This window comes from Cydia pomonella, chromosome 12 (assembly GCF_033807575.1).
Source record: "Cydia pomonella isolate Wapato2018A chromosome 12, ilCydPomo1, whole genome shotgun sequence".
Classification (NCBI taxonomy): Eukaryota; Metazoa; Arthropoda; class Insecta; order Lepidoptera; family Tortricidae; genus Cydia; species Cydia pomonella.
In genome coordinates this window covers 8,640,968-8,656,567 of record NC_084714.1, presented here as the reverse complement: position 1 = coordinate 8,656,567, position 15,600 = coordinate 8,640,968, and the positions used below count along the sequence as shown (strand labels likewise).

Below are 15,600 nucleotides of genomic sequence, written 5' to 3'. Positions count from 1 at the left end.
TATGATATAAATACACACGTGTGTGCACAAAGCGTATGTTTAAATTATATGCAATGCATGATATAAGTACCTGAATGCAATGTATTATAATTGTGCATCAACATTAACTGCTTACAGTAAAGTTATTGTTGAATGTCGACTTTGAGTTATGCTAAAAAGTTAGGAGCATTTTGTAAACGTGTAAGCGTTTCAAATATTTTATCAAACTTAGGTGGATGAACTAGCCACCAGAAGCCTCGTTGTGATTCAATTAAGCTTGTGGTCATCAATTATCTAGTTCGGTGTCATTTTCCCATCAAAATAGCTTCGTAAGTCGTGGGACCGCTAATTTTGCCGGTCCGGTCTAGTAAGGAATGGTATGCTCGGATCGGGCCGCGCAGCCGTGCAGGGCGGGCGGGCGAGGGCGGCGGGCTCCGGCCCAGTCGCGGGCGGGCAGGCACCCGCGCGGACCGACGCGCCGCACTCGCGATCGATACGCGCCTAACCTTACACCACCAAAACCATCACCAAACATAAACGTCAACCTGTGAAAACGTGAACTTACAACACTGCTTACGGTAGGACGCCATTCGCGATGCTGATAAGCATAGCCATCTGTCAACCCCATGTTCAACTTATCATCCTCAAAGACATATGATCGCCAATAGCAATTACCTACAGTAGTCCCTTGAGCTATTCTTGGGTACAAACAAAACAACCTGGCGTTGCGCGTGCGTTTTATGTAGCATTGTGTTTATTCACTAGCGTTACGTAAAAGAGCGCCAGGAGATTCAAAATCGATAAGCGATTTGTTTGGGCCAAATTTTGTTTTGATCGACAGTTTTGATGTATAAGTCCAATAATTTGATTGTATTGTTGTTTTGGAAAGCTTGAAGGCCACGATAACAGACAGTGATAAATTAGCTCAACATCAGGTGCCATTCGGTTTCTGATGGGGCCTTACTTGATTACTAAGCTAATCGATAAGCAAATACAACATTAATTAGTAATCGTGGCAGGAGGCGGTCCCTATTATATAACGGCGAGGTATCCCCGTGACGTAAGTGTTATGTAGACGTTCACGACTCAAGAAAAGAACAAGTTTACAAAGTACCTACAGTAGGTACCTATAGTTTAAGAACAAAAAGCAATTTAACCGCTTAAACTCGTGTAATAAATTAAGACATAGTTATGTCGATGTATACCTTCTTCAAAAGCTTTTTGAACTCAAGCAAACATCTTTTCTTTAAGAGTCCTTATTCCTACAGACGAGCGTATTTTGTAAAATGCTTCCTTTTTCATTCAAGATTACGACGTAACTATTAGTATTTATTCAAAAACTGATAACGTACTTAAATAATCGTTTCCTAAACTAGGGGCTCCAACAGTTCAAATTTTCATTTTCTCTTTTAAACCTCTTTTTTAATGAGGTTTTTTGGGAGTCTTTTCCAAATTTTGCAGTGAGATGTGGCGTTTCGGTTCTCAATTTTGCTATAAACAAGAATCATTTGGTACATGAATGACTACAATTTGATTCAACATATCTCGTACGAGGGGCTGGAATGTTTACAATCGAAGATTCATTTGAAAAAACTGATAAAATACCTTCCGAGTTTTCTTCATTTTTTTGGCGAAAACAGGGTTTTATTATATTTTATTTCCGCAAATTGTACGCATATTTTGCTTTAAAAATAATATTATAGCAAACTGTAACTTTATGTTAACCTATAAAAAAAAAATCGTAACTATGGGACCTACATTGCCGTAAATTTATATTTTTTAAAAACACGTATAAATCACGCAGCAGCGACGCCCCGCTCTCAGTCCGCGCGGAGCGCGCTTAGAGGATGGACCTGTGCTCGATTGTCAGGCATTCGTTGCGATCGTAATCAGCTACGGAGTTCCGAGAAGTGCTATATACTGCGATTAGAAAATCTTAATAAAAGTTCATTTTGTACAGTATGCCTAACAGACTCGCTTATTGATGGATTTTCAGTGTTACTTTTTTTTTAATACTAAGTCGGTGGCAAACAAGCATACGGCCCGCATATGTACGCCTGCAACTCCAGAGGAGTTACATGCGCGTTGCCGACCCTAACCCCCTCCCGCTCCTCGTTGAGCTCTGGCAACCTTACTCACCGGCAGGAACACAACACTATGAGTAAGGTCTAGTGTTATTTGGCTGCGATTTTCTGAAAAACGCATTTTCACTTAAAATTACGTTAGGGTTTGCATTATTATTTTTGACCCGGATGAAGTCCAAGTTCTCATGATGGAGTCAGGAGTTGGTCACCAGAACTCCTAATCTACTAATTATAATCCCATCATGTTTGGGCTCAAAAGATTTGCCCTGACGAACACCATCGATCTAGATGAGGTCCAGGGTCTCATGATGGAGTCAGGAGTTGGTCACTAGAACTCCTAATCTACTCATTATAATTCCATCGTGTTTGGGCTCAACAGAGTTGCCCTGATGAGCACCTTCAATCTAGATGAGGTCCAGGGTCTCATGATGGAGTCAGGAGCTGGTCACCAGAACTCCTAATCTACTCATCATAACTCCATCGTGTTTGGGTTCAATAGAGTTGCCCTGACGAGCACCATCAATCTAGATGAGGTCCAGGGTCTCATGATGGAGTCAGCCCAGCAAACATTTTTGGTGAAAATAACGATAAAATCACCTATTATAGGTCGCAAATCTGACAGTGACCAAAATGAGTTACCTCGAATCGACGTGGAATCCACCTGGAATTCACCAAAGTGGGGAAAAAAAGCACGTGCCGGCTACGTCGATTCCACGTAATTTTAGTAATTGTGACCTAATGGTTACTACATAGGTAATGTTTGCGACGTGGATTGGACGTCGCCACGACGTGTAATGTGGTTGCAATGTACAAAATTAGTAAGACTTACTATTTTTCAACATGATTTCAACGTGTTTTTTACCATTTAATTACCAAGAAAGGTTATTTTTTTATGAGATAGCATGAAGAAAAAGAGACAAATATATTACGAGAGTATTTTCTTTCCGCTCACAATCAAAATGTCTAACGAAAAATCAATCTTAAGTTTTGCAACGAGAATGGCGGCCATTACTTGGCGTAAAATAATTATCTAGGTGGATTACGCAGGAATTATACGATGAAATCTTGTGCGCTGAAAATTTTCTCGTGCAGTATGTTAGGTTTTTATTCAAAACTACTGATGGGCTTTCGAAATACTTAAGTATTTAATTTTTTTAAGCTCATAAGTTAGTATGTATTGCTTGTAATTGGGGATCGTAAATTTGTGTTCGGAGTTTGTAAATATATTAAAATGACTTTATATATTTTTTTCGTATAAATGAAATTAAAAGTGCTGTTAGATTTTATTGTTCTAGGTATTACAACATACCAAAATTTTGCAATTTGCAATAACAAGACCTAATTATAACAAAACAAAATGTCGGCTCGACTAAAAAGTTATGTTTACCTAAAAATACGACGTACTGGTATTTAAGGAAATTTTACGTAATATATACTCATTTCTTCGACCTAATGGTGCAGAGTTACCGTTTAAGGTCGAAGCGACCGCCATCACAACGTCGCTTTGACCGCGTACCGCGAGGCGAGCGTATATATAATATTACTTCGTAAAGACTGGCCTTACGAGCACTACGAATGGGGCCAATACATGGGTGTCAAAATCGCATTTAGTTACACCCCTGCACTCAATCGTCTGGCGAATTGCGCAGTGGAAACGCGTCACGTATAGCCATTCCCAATTTAAAAAATGCCTAATTGTCTTGTGAAATTCTGTAAAAACTATAACAGAAAAATCAAATACACATATGAGATTTCATATCATCGGTAAATCATATCAAATTTTGTTTCATATTGACCTTGCGCGGCGCGAGACGCGATGCGGCGGTACACAGACACATATTAAAGTAGACTGCACTCTCGCCTCCAAAAAACGAGCCTAGCGAGATAGTTCGAGGGAGACTTCTGCTATTACCATATTTATTAAAATAAATGTCATTTTTATTGGTTAGGTAGGTTAGGCTAGTTTATTGACTCACGAATAGTCCTTCTAAATGTTGACATTCAGTGAAAATCAAGCTTCTTTGGTTATTAAGTATTTTGTATGTAATTAAAACATACTGTATTTATCAATCACATTTTAATATGTTTTAATTTCCACTTATCCCTACTCAATATTCTTAAGTGAAGTTAATAAATAAATAATTTATTTCAGACCAAGTTGATCCATAGCTTGTTAGTTACAGAGTATCGTAATAACTATCTATGTTAGTTGAACATTACAAAAAACAAAAATAAAATAATAGAAAAAAAATTAACTAAATATATTACACGATATAATAATATGATATCAATTGACAGGGGCAAGTAAGGCAAACTATCTTTGCTCTACTTGTCCCTGCTAATTACCTCTTCAACCCAGAAGCGAGTAAAAGGAGAGTCGAGGCGCTCCGCCAACGCCCTTAGAAGGTCGTAATAAACTAGCACGGTAAAATCTATAATAATGACATTTATATTAATAAAAATACCCGCACATGGAATACTGTTCTCATCTATGGGCAGGGGCACCCTAGTACCAGCTTCTCCCTCTGGACCGCATCCAACGAAGAGCGACTCGAATTGTCGACTGCCAGTGTATTTCGGATCGGCTTGACTCCTTGGCGCTGCGTAGAGATGTGGCCTCGCTCTGCATTTTCTATCGCATGTACAACGGGGAGTGCTCCGAGGAATTGTTCGGATTAATCCCTGCCGCTTCTTTTCGCCATCGCCCTACGCGACAACATTTCCATCCTCACCACTTAGATGGTTGGCAGTTCTCAACTGTGCGTTTTTCCAGGAACTTTCTGCCTCGCACTGCTAAACTGTGGAATGAACTGTCGCCTGCGGTATTTCCGGACCGATACGACCTTCAAACCTTCAAGAAAAGAGCGTACTCCCATCTTAAAGGCCGGCAACGCACTTACAACCCCTCTGGTGTTGCAGGTGTCCATGGGCGGCGGTAATCGCTTACCATCAGGTGATCCGTCTGCTCGTTTGCCTCCTCTACCATAAAAATAAAAAATAATAATAAAAAAATAGCAGCATGGCTTGTTTAGCTGTGGCAACGAACATTTATTCAATTGTCATTTCATCGTCGCCCTAAAGAAAAAGGGACTAAAGCACCAATTACATCCACACTTCCCGATAACGGGCCCGAAATCAGTCCCGATTTCGGGCCTGATAATCGTTTTCTGTTTCACGGAATATCAACACATCGTTAACGATATTTGAAATGTAAATAATACTTTGTCTCTAATTGTCAAAAATGTTCAATGTTTGATATTCTTGCACAGGAACCATTTTTTTACATTTCAAATATTGTAAACGATGTGCTGCTGATATTTGGTGAAATGGAAAAATATTCTTTCTCCTCCCAGAAATTGATTAAGTGTGGATGTAATTGGCACTTAAGGTCTCCCTCGAGCCATTTTTCTAGACACGTTTTTTTGGAGGCGAGAGTGCAGTCTACTTTCGCGTATGTCTATGGCCTATTGTATTACTCAGTATACAACAGATGACGCTGTGTTTTGATTAACGAGACTTTTCGGTCGGAATTGTTTGCATGGCTTTATCTTTACTTTTTTAGATCTATGGCTTACGATCAGAAGTGCCAAGGGTAAATATTACGCACAGAGGTTCCCCAATTGGAAAGTTATATGTGAAAATTAAGATTTTACGAGTCATTAGTGAGTTTAGTGATAAATATTTTAACTGATTGTATGCTTAGTTTAAAACATATCTGCGTATTTAACGCATCTACGCAATATAGTTACCAAAATATTTATATCTAATTGACTCTAATTTGGTTTTAGGTATTTATTGTTGCAAAAAATATATATAACATAGTGGCTACCCATTACTGAAGGGGAATGGAAATAACGCTTTGCCCTTAGGCGTGGGAGGAGAACGGCGTTAAAAAAAAAGAGACATACCGTCTACGTTGAAAATCAACTCCATACTTGATATAGTACTTAAATCCATATCTAACAAAGTTTTTTGTAAACAATAGCTTATCTTACCTTGATACCAAAACTTGCCTTGGCCCATTGGCTCTATAAAAAGACATCGTCAGTTTTTAGAAGTGCTCGTCCATCTTTTGGCAATTTAAATCTGTGTTCAGTGAGTAAAACTAACAAGTCGTTTAGAGATGACTTGGTGGGTTTATGCTGTATTGTCCATTTTCTTAGGTCTTCCGTAAGTTTTATTGATTTCATGTTAGAGCAGTCTTCATTTCTAATGAACTCATCTCCAGAGTCTTAATTTTCCGATTCTTTGTTTGCACCGATTTTACTGCCATCTGTCATCTCATCTATATTATCAGATATTTTATTTCCTAATTCATTATAATACGAATGCATATAATCAAGATCTTTGCCTGTGTGTGTTATTGAAACGGTATCAGTATCAGTAGATTGACACAAAGTTGGATATCCATCAAAACTGGATTTAGAAGGTAATTCACACTTTTGTTCTTCTTTTAATATTTCACTTTGAATTTTCATATTAGCCTTACACTTACTATAGTAACTGCTGGAATGTCTATATTTTTTTTTGTCTTTGGCCATTGTAAATCCAACACTACTTTTGATTTAAAAACGAAATAACTATTGGGTAAATGCGTCCTATTTCACCGAGAAATGACTTATTTGAGAGTAAAACAAACTTGACCTGAAGTCGCCTCGCAAACTTCAACTTATTAGTTATTTTTTAGGGTTAATTTGACTATTAGGTTATCTTAATGAAACCTTATGGTATTTTTAGTACCTTACAAGTATTTATAACTTTATAGTCTCAATTTGGTATTTATGGAAGGTAATATTTACTACGAAATTGGTAGCAAAAGCTACTTAAATCATCGACCTAAAGGTCCCCAGTATAAGAAAAAATTACATCGCATATACACCTAATATGCACCTAGAAGTAAATATTAACTATTTGTCGAGTTTCGAAGTTAATTTTACCTTATATTTTGCTCATTCTCAACCTTTAAGTTTCTGACCTTATGGTGTATTGATTAAGGGAAATTTACGTTTTAATGGCTCTATATTTTTACCCGGAAGTATAAATGTACGATATGTGAATTTATGTGGTGCGTATGATGTAATTTTTACCTAAATTAGTAATATATTCTATAGCCTGGGGAAAAGCACTTAGAATGTTTGCTGGGAGGAGCTGGTCACCAGAACTCCTAATCTACTCATCATAACTCCATCGTGTTTGGGCTCAATAGATTTGCCCTGATGAACACCATCGATCTAGATGAGGCCCAGGGTCTCATGATGGAGTCAGGAGTTGGTCACCAGAACTCCTAAACTACTCATCATAACCTCATCGTGTTCGGGCTCAATAGATTTGCCCTGACGAGCATCATCAATCTAGATAAAGTCCAGGGTCTCATGATGGAGTCAGGAGTTGGTCACTAGAACTCCTAATCTACTCATTATAATTCCAACGTGTTTGGGCTCAAAAGATTTGCCCTGATGAGCACCATCGATCTAGATGAGGTCCAGGGTCTCATGATGGAGTCAGGAGTTGGTCACCAGAACTCCTAATCTACTCATTATAATTCCAATGTGTTTGGGCTCAAAAGATTTGCCCTGATGAGCACCATCGATCTAGATGAGGTCCAGGGTCTCATGATGGAGTAAGGAGTTGGTCACCAGAACTCCTACTCTACTCATCATAACTCCATCGTGTTTGGGCTCAATAGAGTTGCTCTGACGAGCATCTTCAATCTAGATGAGGTCCAGGGTCTCATGATGGAGTCAGGAGCTGGTTACCAGAACTCCTAATCTACTCATCATAACTCCATCGTGTTTGGGCTCAATAGATTTGCCCTGATGAACACCATCGATCTAGATGAGGCCCAGGGTCTCATGATGGAGTCAGGAGTTGGTCACCAGAACTCCTAATCTACTCATCATAACCTCATCGTGTTCGGGCTCAATAGATTTGCCCTGACGAGCATCATCAATCTAGATAAAGTCCAGGGTCTCATGATGGAGTCAGGAGTTGGTCACTAGAACTCCTAATCTACTCATTATAATTCCATCGTGTTTGGGCCCAATAGATTTGCCCTGATGAACACCATCGATCTAGATGAGGTCCAGGGTCTCATGATGGAGTCAGGAGTTGGTCACCAGAACTCCTAATCTACTCATCATAACTCCATCGTGTTTGGGCCCAATAGATTTGCCCTGATGAACACCATCGATCTAGATGAGGTCCAGGGTCTCATGATGGAGTCAGAAGTTGGTCACCAGAACTCCTAAACTACTCATCATAACCTCATCGTGTTTGGGCTCAATAGATTTGCTCTGACGAGCATCATCAATCTGGATAAAGTCCAGGGTCTCATGATGGAGTCAGGAGTTGGTCACTAGAACTCCTAATCTACTCATTATAATTCCAACGTGTTTGGGCTCAAAAGATTTGCCCTGACGAGCACCATCGATCTAGATTAAGTCGAGGGTCTCATGATGGACTCAGTAGTTGGTCACCAGAACTCCTAATCTATTCATCATAATGGTAATTTGATGGTGCTTGTCGGAGTAAATCTATTGAGCCCAAACACGATGGAGTTATGATAAATAGATTACGAGTTCTGGTGACCAACTCCTGACTCCATCATGAGACCCTGGACTTCATCTAGATCGATGGTACTCGTCAGGGCAAATCTTTTGAGCCCAAACACGATGGAATTATAATGAGTAGATTAGGAGTTCTAGTGACCAACTCCTGACTCCATCATGAGACCCTGAACATCATCTAGATTGATGGTGCTCGTGAGGGCAAATCTATTGAGCCCAAACACGATGGAGTTATGATGAGTAGATTAGGAATTATGGTGACCAACTCCTGACTCCATCATGCGACCCTGGACTTCATCTAGATCGATGGTACTCGTCAGGGCAAATCTTTTGAGCCCAAACACGATGGAATTATAATAAGTAGATTAGGAGTTCTAGTGACCAACTCCTGACTCCATCATGAGACCCTGAACATCATCTAGATTGATGGTGCTCGTGAGGGCAAATCTATTGAGCCCAAACACGATGGAGTTATGATGAGTAGATTAAGAATTATGGTGACCAACTCCTGACTCCATCATGAGACCCTGGACTTCATCTAGATCGATGGTACTCGTCAGGGCAAATCTTTTGAGCCCAAACACGATGGAATTATAATAAGTAGATTAGGAGTTCTGGTGACCAACTCCTGACTCCATCATGAGACCCTGGACTTCATCTAGATCGATGGTACTCGTCAGGGCAAATCTTTTGAGCCCAAACACGATGGAATTATAATGAGTAGATTAGGAGTTCTAGTGACCAACTCCTGACTCCATCATGAGACCCTGAACATCATCTAGATTGATGGTGCTCGTGAGGGCAAATCTATTGAGCCCAAACACGATGGAGTTATGATGAGTAGATTAGGAATTATGGTGACCAACTCCTGACTCCATCATGAAACCCTGGACTTCATCTAGATCGATGGTACTCGTCAGGGCAAATCTTTTGAGCCCAAGCACGATGGAATTATAATGAGTAGATTAGGAGTTCTGGTGACCAACTCCTGACTCCATCATGAGACCCTGGACTTCATTTAGATCGATGGTACTCGTCAGGGCAAATTTATTGAGCTCGAATACGATGGAATTATAATGAGTGATTAGGAGTTCTAGTGACCTACTCCTGACTCCATCATGAGACCCTGGACTTCATCTAGATTGATGGTGCTCATCAGGGTAAATCTATTTAGCCCAAACTCGATGGAGTTATGATGAGTAGATTAGGAGTTCTGGGGAGTTCTGGTGACCAACTCCTGACTCCGTCATGAGACCCTGGACCTCATCTAGATCGATGGTGTTCGTCAGGGCAAATCTTTTGAGCCCAAGCACGATGGAATTATAATGAGTAGATTAGGAGTTCTGGTGACCAACTCCTGACTCCATCATAAGAACCTGGATGGACTTCATTCGGGTCAAAAATAATAATACAAACCTTAACGTGATTTCAAATAACACTGAAACTCTATAGCACTAATGTGCGCAAACGATTGGCATCTTGACTACGCAGCATGGGTGCGTAGCCACCATGCCAATCGATACGACAACGAAACACTATCTGTCTCTCTCTCGTACTAATATGCACAAACGATTGGCATCTTGGCTGGGCAGCATGGGTGCGTAGCCAACATGCCAAACGTTTACGATACGACAAGGAAACACTATCTGTCTCTCTATCGCACTAATATGCGCAATCGATTGGCTTCTTGGCTAGGTATCATGGGTGCGTAGCCAACATGCCAATCGTTTACGATACGACAACGAAACACTACTCTCTCTCTATCGCACTAATATACGCAAACGATTGGTATTTTGGCTAGGCACTAAGCAAGTGTGTGGCCAACATGCCAATCGTTTACGATACGACAACGAAACACTATCTGTCTCTCTATCGCACTAATAGACTTTATTTATACCTGCAGTCATTTAGTAACTTCTTCATTTTCCATTGGTGTGAAAGAGACAGAATAAAGAGCAAGGGTTATAGTACACTCTGTAGTCTGTACACTTAGTAGTAGTGTACATTAAAAAAAAAAACTACTGTGCATATACAATAAAATAAAGAGTGCCCATATGATATCATATGACACTAAAATTAATGTTGCTTGAAATTATATTGAAAACTATCAAGATTATTCTAGTCTGCATTGAAACGCGCGTCGCGTTGCCGGCGCTCGCGTACCGAGCGCCAACGCCATCTATCGAGCGTTATTTCGTGAAATCGGAGAACGCTCCAAGGATTAAGGGCTCTTAAGCAACATAACTTTGCGTTTCGTGCTTAAATAGTTTTGAAAATAAAGCGTCTTCGCAAATTGCTTAAAGTCTAACTTTGCGCTTGTGAAAAATAACAGTTCTTTCTTAAACTTTACTAAGAAGGTATTCAAGGTTAACGTAAGATATAAGTAATTCATTTTTAAAAGTGATATATTTGACACGTCGTGTTATGTAAACATCTTATCCCTCCCATAAAATAAGTGCAGCTCAAGTAACGTACTCGTACCTACAATGATTTGTTCGATATAAAACTCTACCTTGATCATACCTTGATACAAGACCACAGATTTAGGATTAACTATTAGATACCGCCAGTACAAGACTTGCGCGTGTTTTTAAGTAGTAAAGTGCACTACTTCTCACTCAGTGGTGCTCATGACATCCCAAGTGTTAGACGTTTATTGCCACGCAACAAAATACCTCATTGTGGCATAATTAAATAAAGTGCGAATACGACGAGAGTGGTTAGTCGTGTGAAATGTGACATTTCTTTTCATAAGTATTAAATAATCGCCTTATTTAATTTAAAATCATTTATTTTCAATTTGTTATGATGTCGTGACGTTTTTACCAAGATAGTCAAAAGATAGTGTCTTTACGAATTACGCCATCCATTACGGCTTATATTTGATGCATCACTAAAGGCATTTTATTTGTAGGTCGCAATGGACAGCAAAAAAACGATACTTTCGTACATCGTTTAGTTGCATGGTAGGATGGATGTTCTCATATTCTGTCGATTTTAAGCCACTAGTGTTGTACACTGCGATGTTTCATGAAGTATCGTTGTGCAATTCGATTTATAATAGATTTTTGTGACGGTTTCGTGTTATGAAGATCTTTATGAAGTTTAAGCTTTAGTATAAAGTGAAAGATTATATAATATTGTTATTCTTCATATTGTAGTATATTTCTCAAATCTGGAGCACCGACTGTACTGGAATCGCTTCGCATTTTTTTCCATCAACTCGATTTATGTACGATAAAAGAATCGATATAAATCAATCATAAAAGCGTCTATTTATTATTACCTACGTCTTTGAATCGGATCACCGTGGCGATAGCGTTGCACATCACAAAATCGCTTACGTGCCGTCATAGTAGGCATCAAAATATTGACACGCTCGGTCCCCATACTATTGAGCATGTTTGCGGCGTTTAGGTGGTCCGTGTAAAAGACGCAACGTCAGCTACTTATTTGAAGATATTTACGGATTCGTTAAGATGTTCTGTAAAACTGCTGGTGATAGTGAGATAAAATGTAGCTGAAGCAAATTAGTTTTCCTATGCCATTCATACATTTTATTATATTTAGAAGCAAATAGTTTTCAGTTTTTATTTTGGATGGGAACAAAAATATTCGATAAGTTGCAACTTTATTGCTACTTACGTCTCACAGTAACAAAATCAATATCATTTTGAATATACTATTAGCATCGGATGACTTGTAAACTTAATTTTATTAGAACAATATGTCATTGAAGTCATTGAAATGTATTACTTTTGTTTTTCACAGAAAGTTTAAATTTCAACGAATAATGTGGGATAGATCTTTTCCGAAAAACTTCCTACTTCCTCAGTGTTTCGTTTAGTTCTCTAGAAGTATTATATGTCTTTTAGATAATTAAAAATGAAGCACGAGCAGTAGAATCGTGCTCATATCCTGATAATCATAATAGCAATAGTAGAGCAATCACTTTCCAAATGTGAAGAACAGAGTAATGGACAAGGGGGCTACATAACGGCGCTATGGCCATATATTTTAATTGTCATTCCTCCCCATGCTAATGCTATTATCAGAACATTAATTTTAGTAATGGGTGAAAGAATCGGATAAAACTCATATAACTGTAAATATAAAGATGCTAATGATGGTAAACCTACTTAGTAAGCCATCAGATTAAGACTCAAAACAAGTACGTTGTCATAATATATACCGTTTTGTAAAGTACTATTTAACAATTTTAGTTATAACTTATAACTCCGAATCAAAACGTTATTACAAAACACAATAAGTAAGTAAGTAATTTTTTTTATTGCACCAACAATTATACATTTTAAGTGTTCGTATCATCTCTCGAAATTGTTGAATCAGCTGGCGACTAAGATTTTTCTACTCAAAAATATGTTTTTCATCAACAGAGTCCCTAATAAATGCAGTTCTGGCAATATTGTATCAACACTAGCGATAGTAGAAAGAAACCCTCAAATGATTATTTTAAAATGTTCGATACTTACGGCCTGCATCGAAGAATGAGATACGATAACGACAAGTTCAGTACCCCTAGTGTAAATAAATTCGATTCCGAAACGTGACGTACGCGTTTGCGTTTAGTCTCATTTTGTATTGGATTTAGAAAGAGCGCGCCAAGCGGGACGTTTTGGAAACTCAAAAATCTCATACAAAATGACGTTTGCACGCGTACGTCACGTTTCGCTGTCGAAAATATTTACACTAGGGGTACTGGTTTAGATATAAGTTCTAATATTTTTGTTTCTAAAGGCGCTAGTGCACTTCAAATATTTAAAGCAAAACGGCCTAATTTACTAGGTCGCAAAAGGAGCATGGTATTGAAAACTGACATCAATAAGCCTAAAAAACAAAACGGTACGACACAATTTAATTACCAATTAGATATCAAACTTTCGTTACATTTGGTTAAGATTTGGAGGAGGAAACAGTCGAGTACGAAACATCGTTTTTTGAAATATTTACGCAGCATTTTTCGCCTAACCTTGTCCTTATCGCACTAGTTTTAGGAGCCGTTTCCATTGGGTGCGTCATGAAACGTATACACACTTTTGGTATAATTTTACTTTACAAACGTACATAACGTATAATAACGTTAAGTATAATGTACGAATTATCTATTTTCAAAATAGTATAAGCTCATAATGATATATAACATACATAAAATATATCATTGTTTCGCCTAACGAGCATAAAAAATAATTCCGTTTGAAATAATCTAGATTTAGTATACATATCAAAATGTCGAATAACATTTTAAATAATATTTGAATATAAAGCAGCAGAGCGTGTAGATACTGTCACGGAAGAGTATTGCTTGACAGAGTATAGATAGGTGCGACGACGAGCGAAGCGAGGAGGAGCGTGTTAGGTGAACTGCGAGCTAATTGAACTGACTTATTTTTTTTTATTGATTTTCGTATAAAACTCTTTGTGTTACTATTTTAGTTTCTACTCATAACCCTACAGATTTTAGAGACAAAGTTTGTCGGGGAATAGAGAGAAACATGGGTACCTAATGGAGAGAAATAATAGACAGAAAAGAGAGAAAGTTTGGCGTTTATTAGTATGTTACTTTTTTGTATTATTATTGGTAATGTTTGTTATATATTTTTAAAGTTATATTAATTTAATATTATATTACATCAATTTTATCATAAATGATAGTAACTTAAAGGCTGTTATTAATTATGAAATTATATTTTTCGTTGTTATTCGTTATAATCGTTATTCTTAGTGAATGTTATACTTTTAAATATTATACCATTAGAGTTTATATGTTCTATGGAATATACCATAAGTACGTATACGTTTCATTACTTACCCGTTTCCATTAGCGAGACGGATATATTCACCTAAAATATTTGAATCTCAGCTTCTGTATCCTCTTAATTGTCTATTAAGATTACCAGCGTCCCAGGGTATATTTTATTTCATTCATCATCAATAATTTTATTTTCATAAGACACGGAACATAGGTGTTATATTGAAAAAGTACTGCCAAACTGCAAAACAGTTTGATGGCACGTTTCGCTCTTGATATACATTTGTAACAACCATATTCAATCATAATCAGTCATCCAAGTTCCATCAACCATGCCATAGATCACGTCACGTTCCTCCGTCCCGTATTCCTTGTTTTACATGTATAATGTCAGGTCGAGGCCGTCTGTTTCAGCGATTTTATACGGATTCGTCAAAAGTTTGCTTACCGGCCGTTATTGGAAGCGCCAGCGTGGGCGAATCACGTTTTTGGCTGACTAGTGTTAACAGATCTTAAGCTCCATGGTTACTAGAGCACGATTCCATACCGCTATTATAGCTTGGCAAACCAATTTGCAGTAGATAAAGAAATTCTAAATTACTGTGCAGATAGAACCTTCTCGCCTTCAATTTCGAAATTTTCCATTTATTTCTGACAAATTGGGCGTAAATACTGTTCAAAATGCCGCTTATTAGTCAAAAAGGGCGAATTCATAGATATAAGAAGTACGAATTCTATCAATATTGCCTGATTCCACCCGTGACTGTAAGTTGTAACTTATTATACGTTTATAATTGAAGTTTGGTCACTTGTCAAGAAGTTGTGTAGATTGCAATGTCAGGAATTTTATGGGAATTTTGTATGCTCGAATATATTATCTAGAAGATTTATTAGATTTGACGGGTGATCGGTAATTACGTGAAGCTTTCTATAGAAAATGAAGCTTCGGATGTCGGAACAACAAGAACATTCTCAAATTTGTAAAAATAATAAAAAGGTTCGATGAAGTAGGTAATAAACCTACAACTATAAATTTAAAAAAATAAGTGGCCCGTATTTATTAGCAGACAAAAGGCTTATTCTCGCCCGCATACAGCAAGCGTTTGAAATGAGGCCTGTAAACATAGACGAAGAGCTGCTAACTGTAACTTATAGCTAAAAGTTTTAATACATAGACTAGGGCTGAAATTGATAACCATCG

General features: G+C 38.0%; 1 protein-coding gene across 12 annotated transcripts in view; it reads left to right on the top strand.

Moving 5' to 3' along the window:
- Nucleotides 1-167: 167 nt before the first annotated feature.
- Nucleotides 168-15,600, top strand: part of LOC133523420 (sodium/hydrogen exchanger 3) — an 87,069-nt gene continuing 71,636 nt past the window's right edge. For 2 of the 12 annotated variants that reach the window (XM_061858988.1, XM_061858989.1), the window contains exon 1: nt 190-557. The gene's annotated coding sequence lies outside the window, so the exon portion shown is untranslated. Of the gene's footprint in view, nt 558-15,600 lie in introns of all 12 variants that reach the window. The other 10 variants (XM_061858982.1, XM_061858983.1, XM_061858986.1 and 7 more) reach the window with 10 other exon arrangements.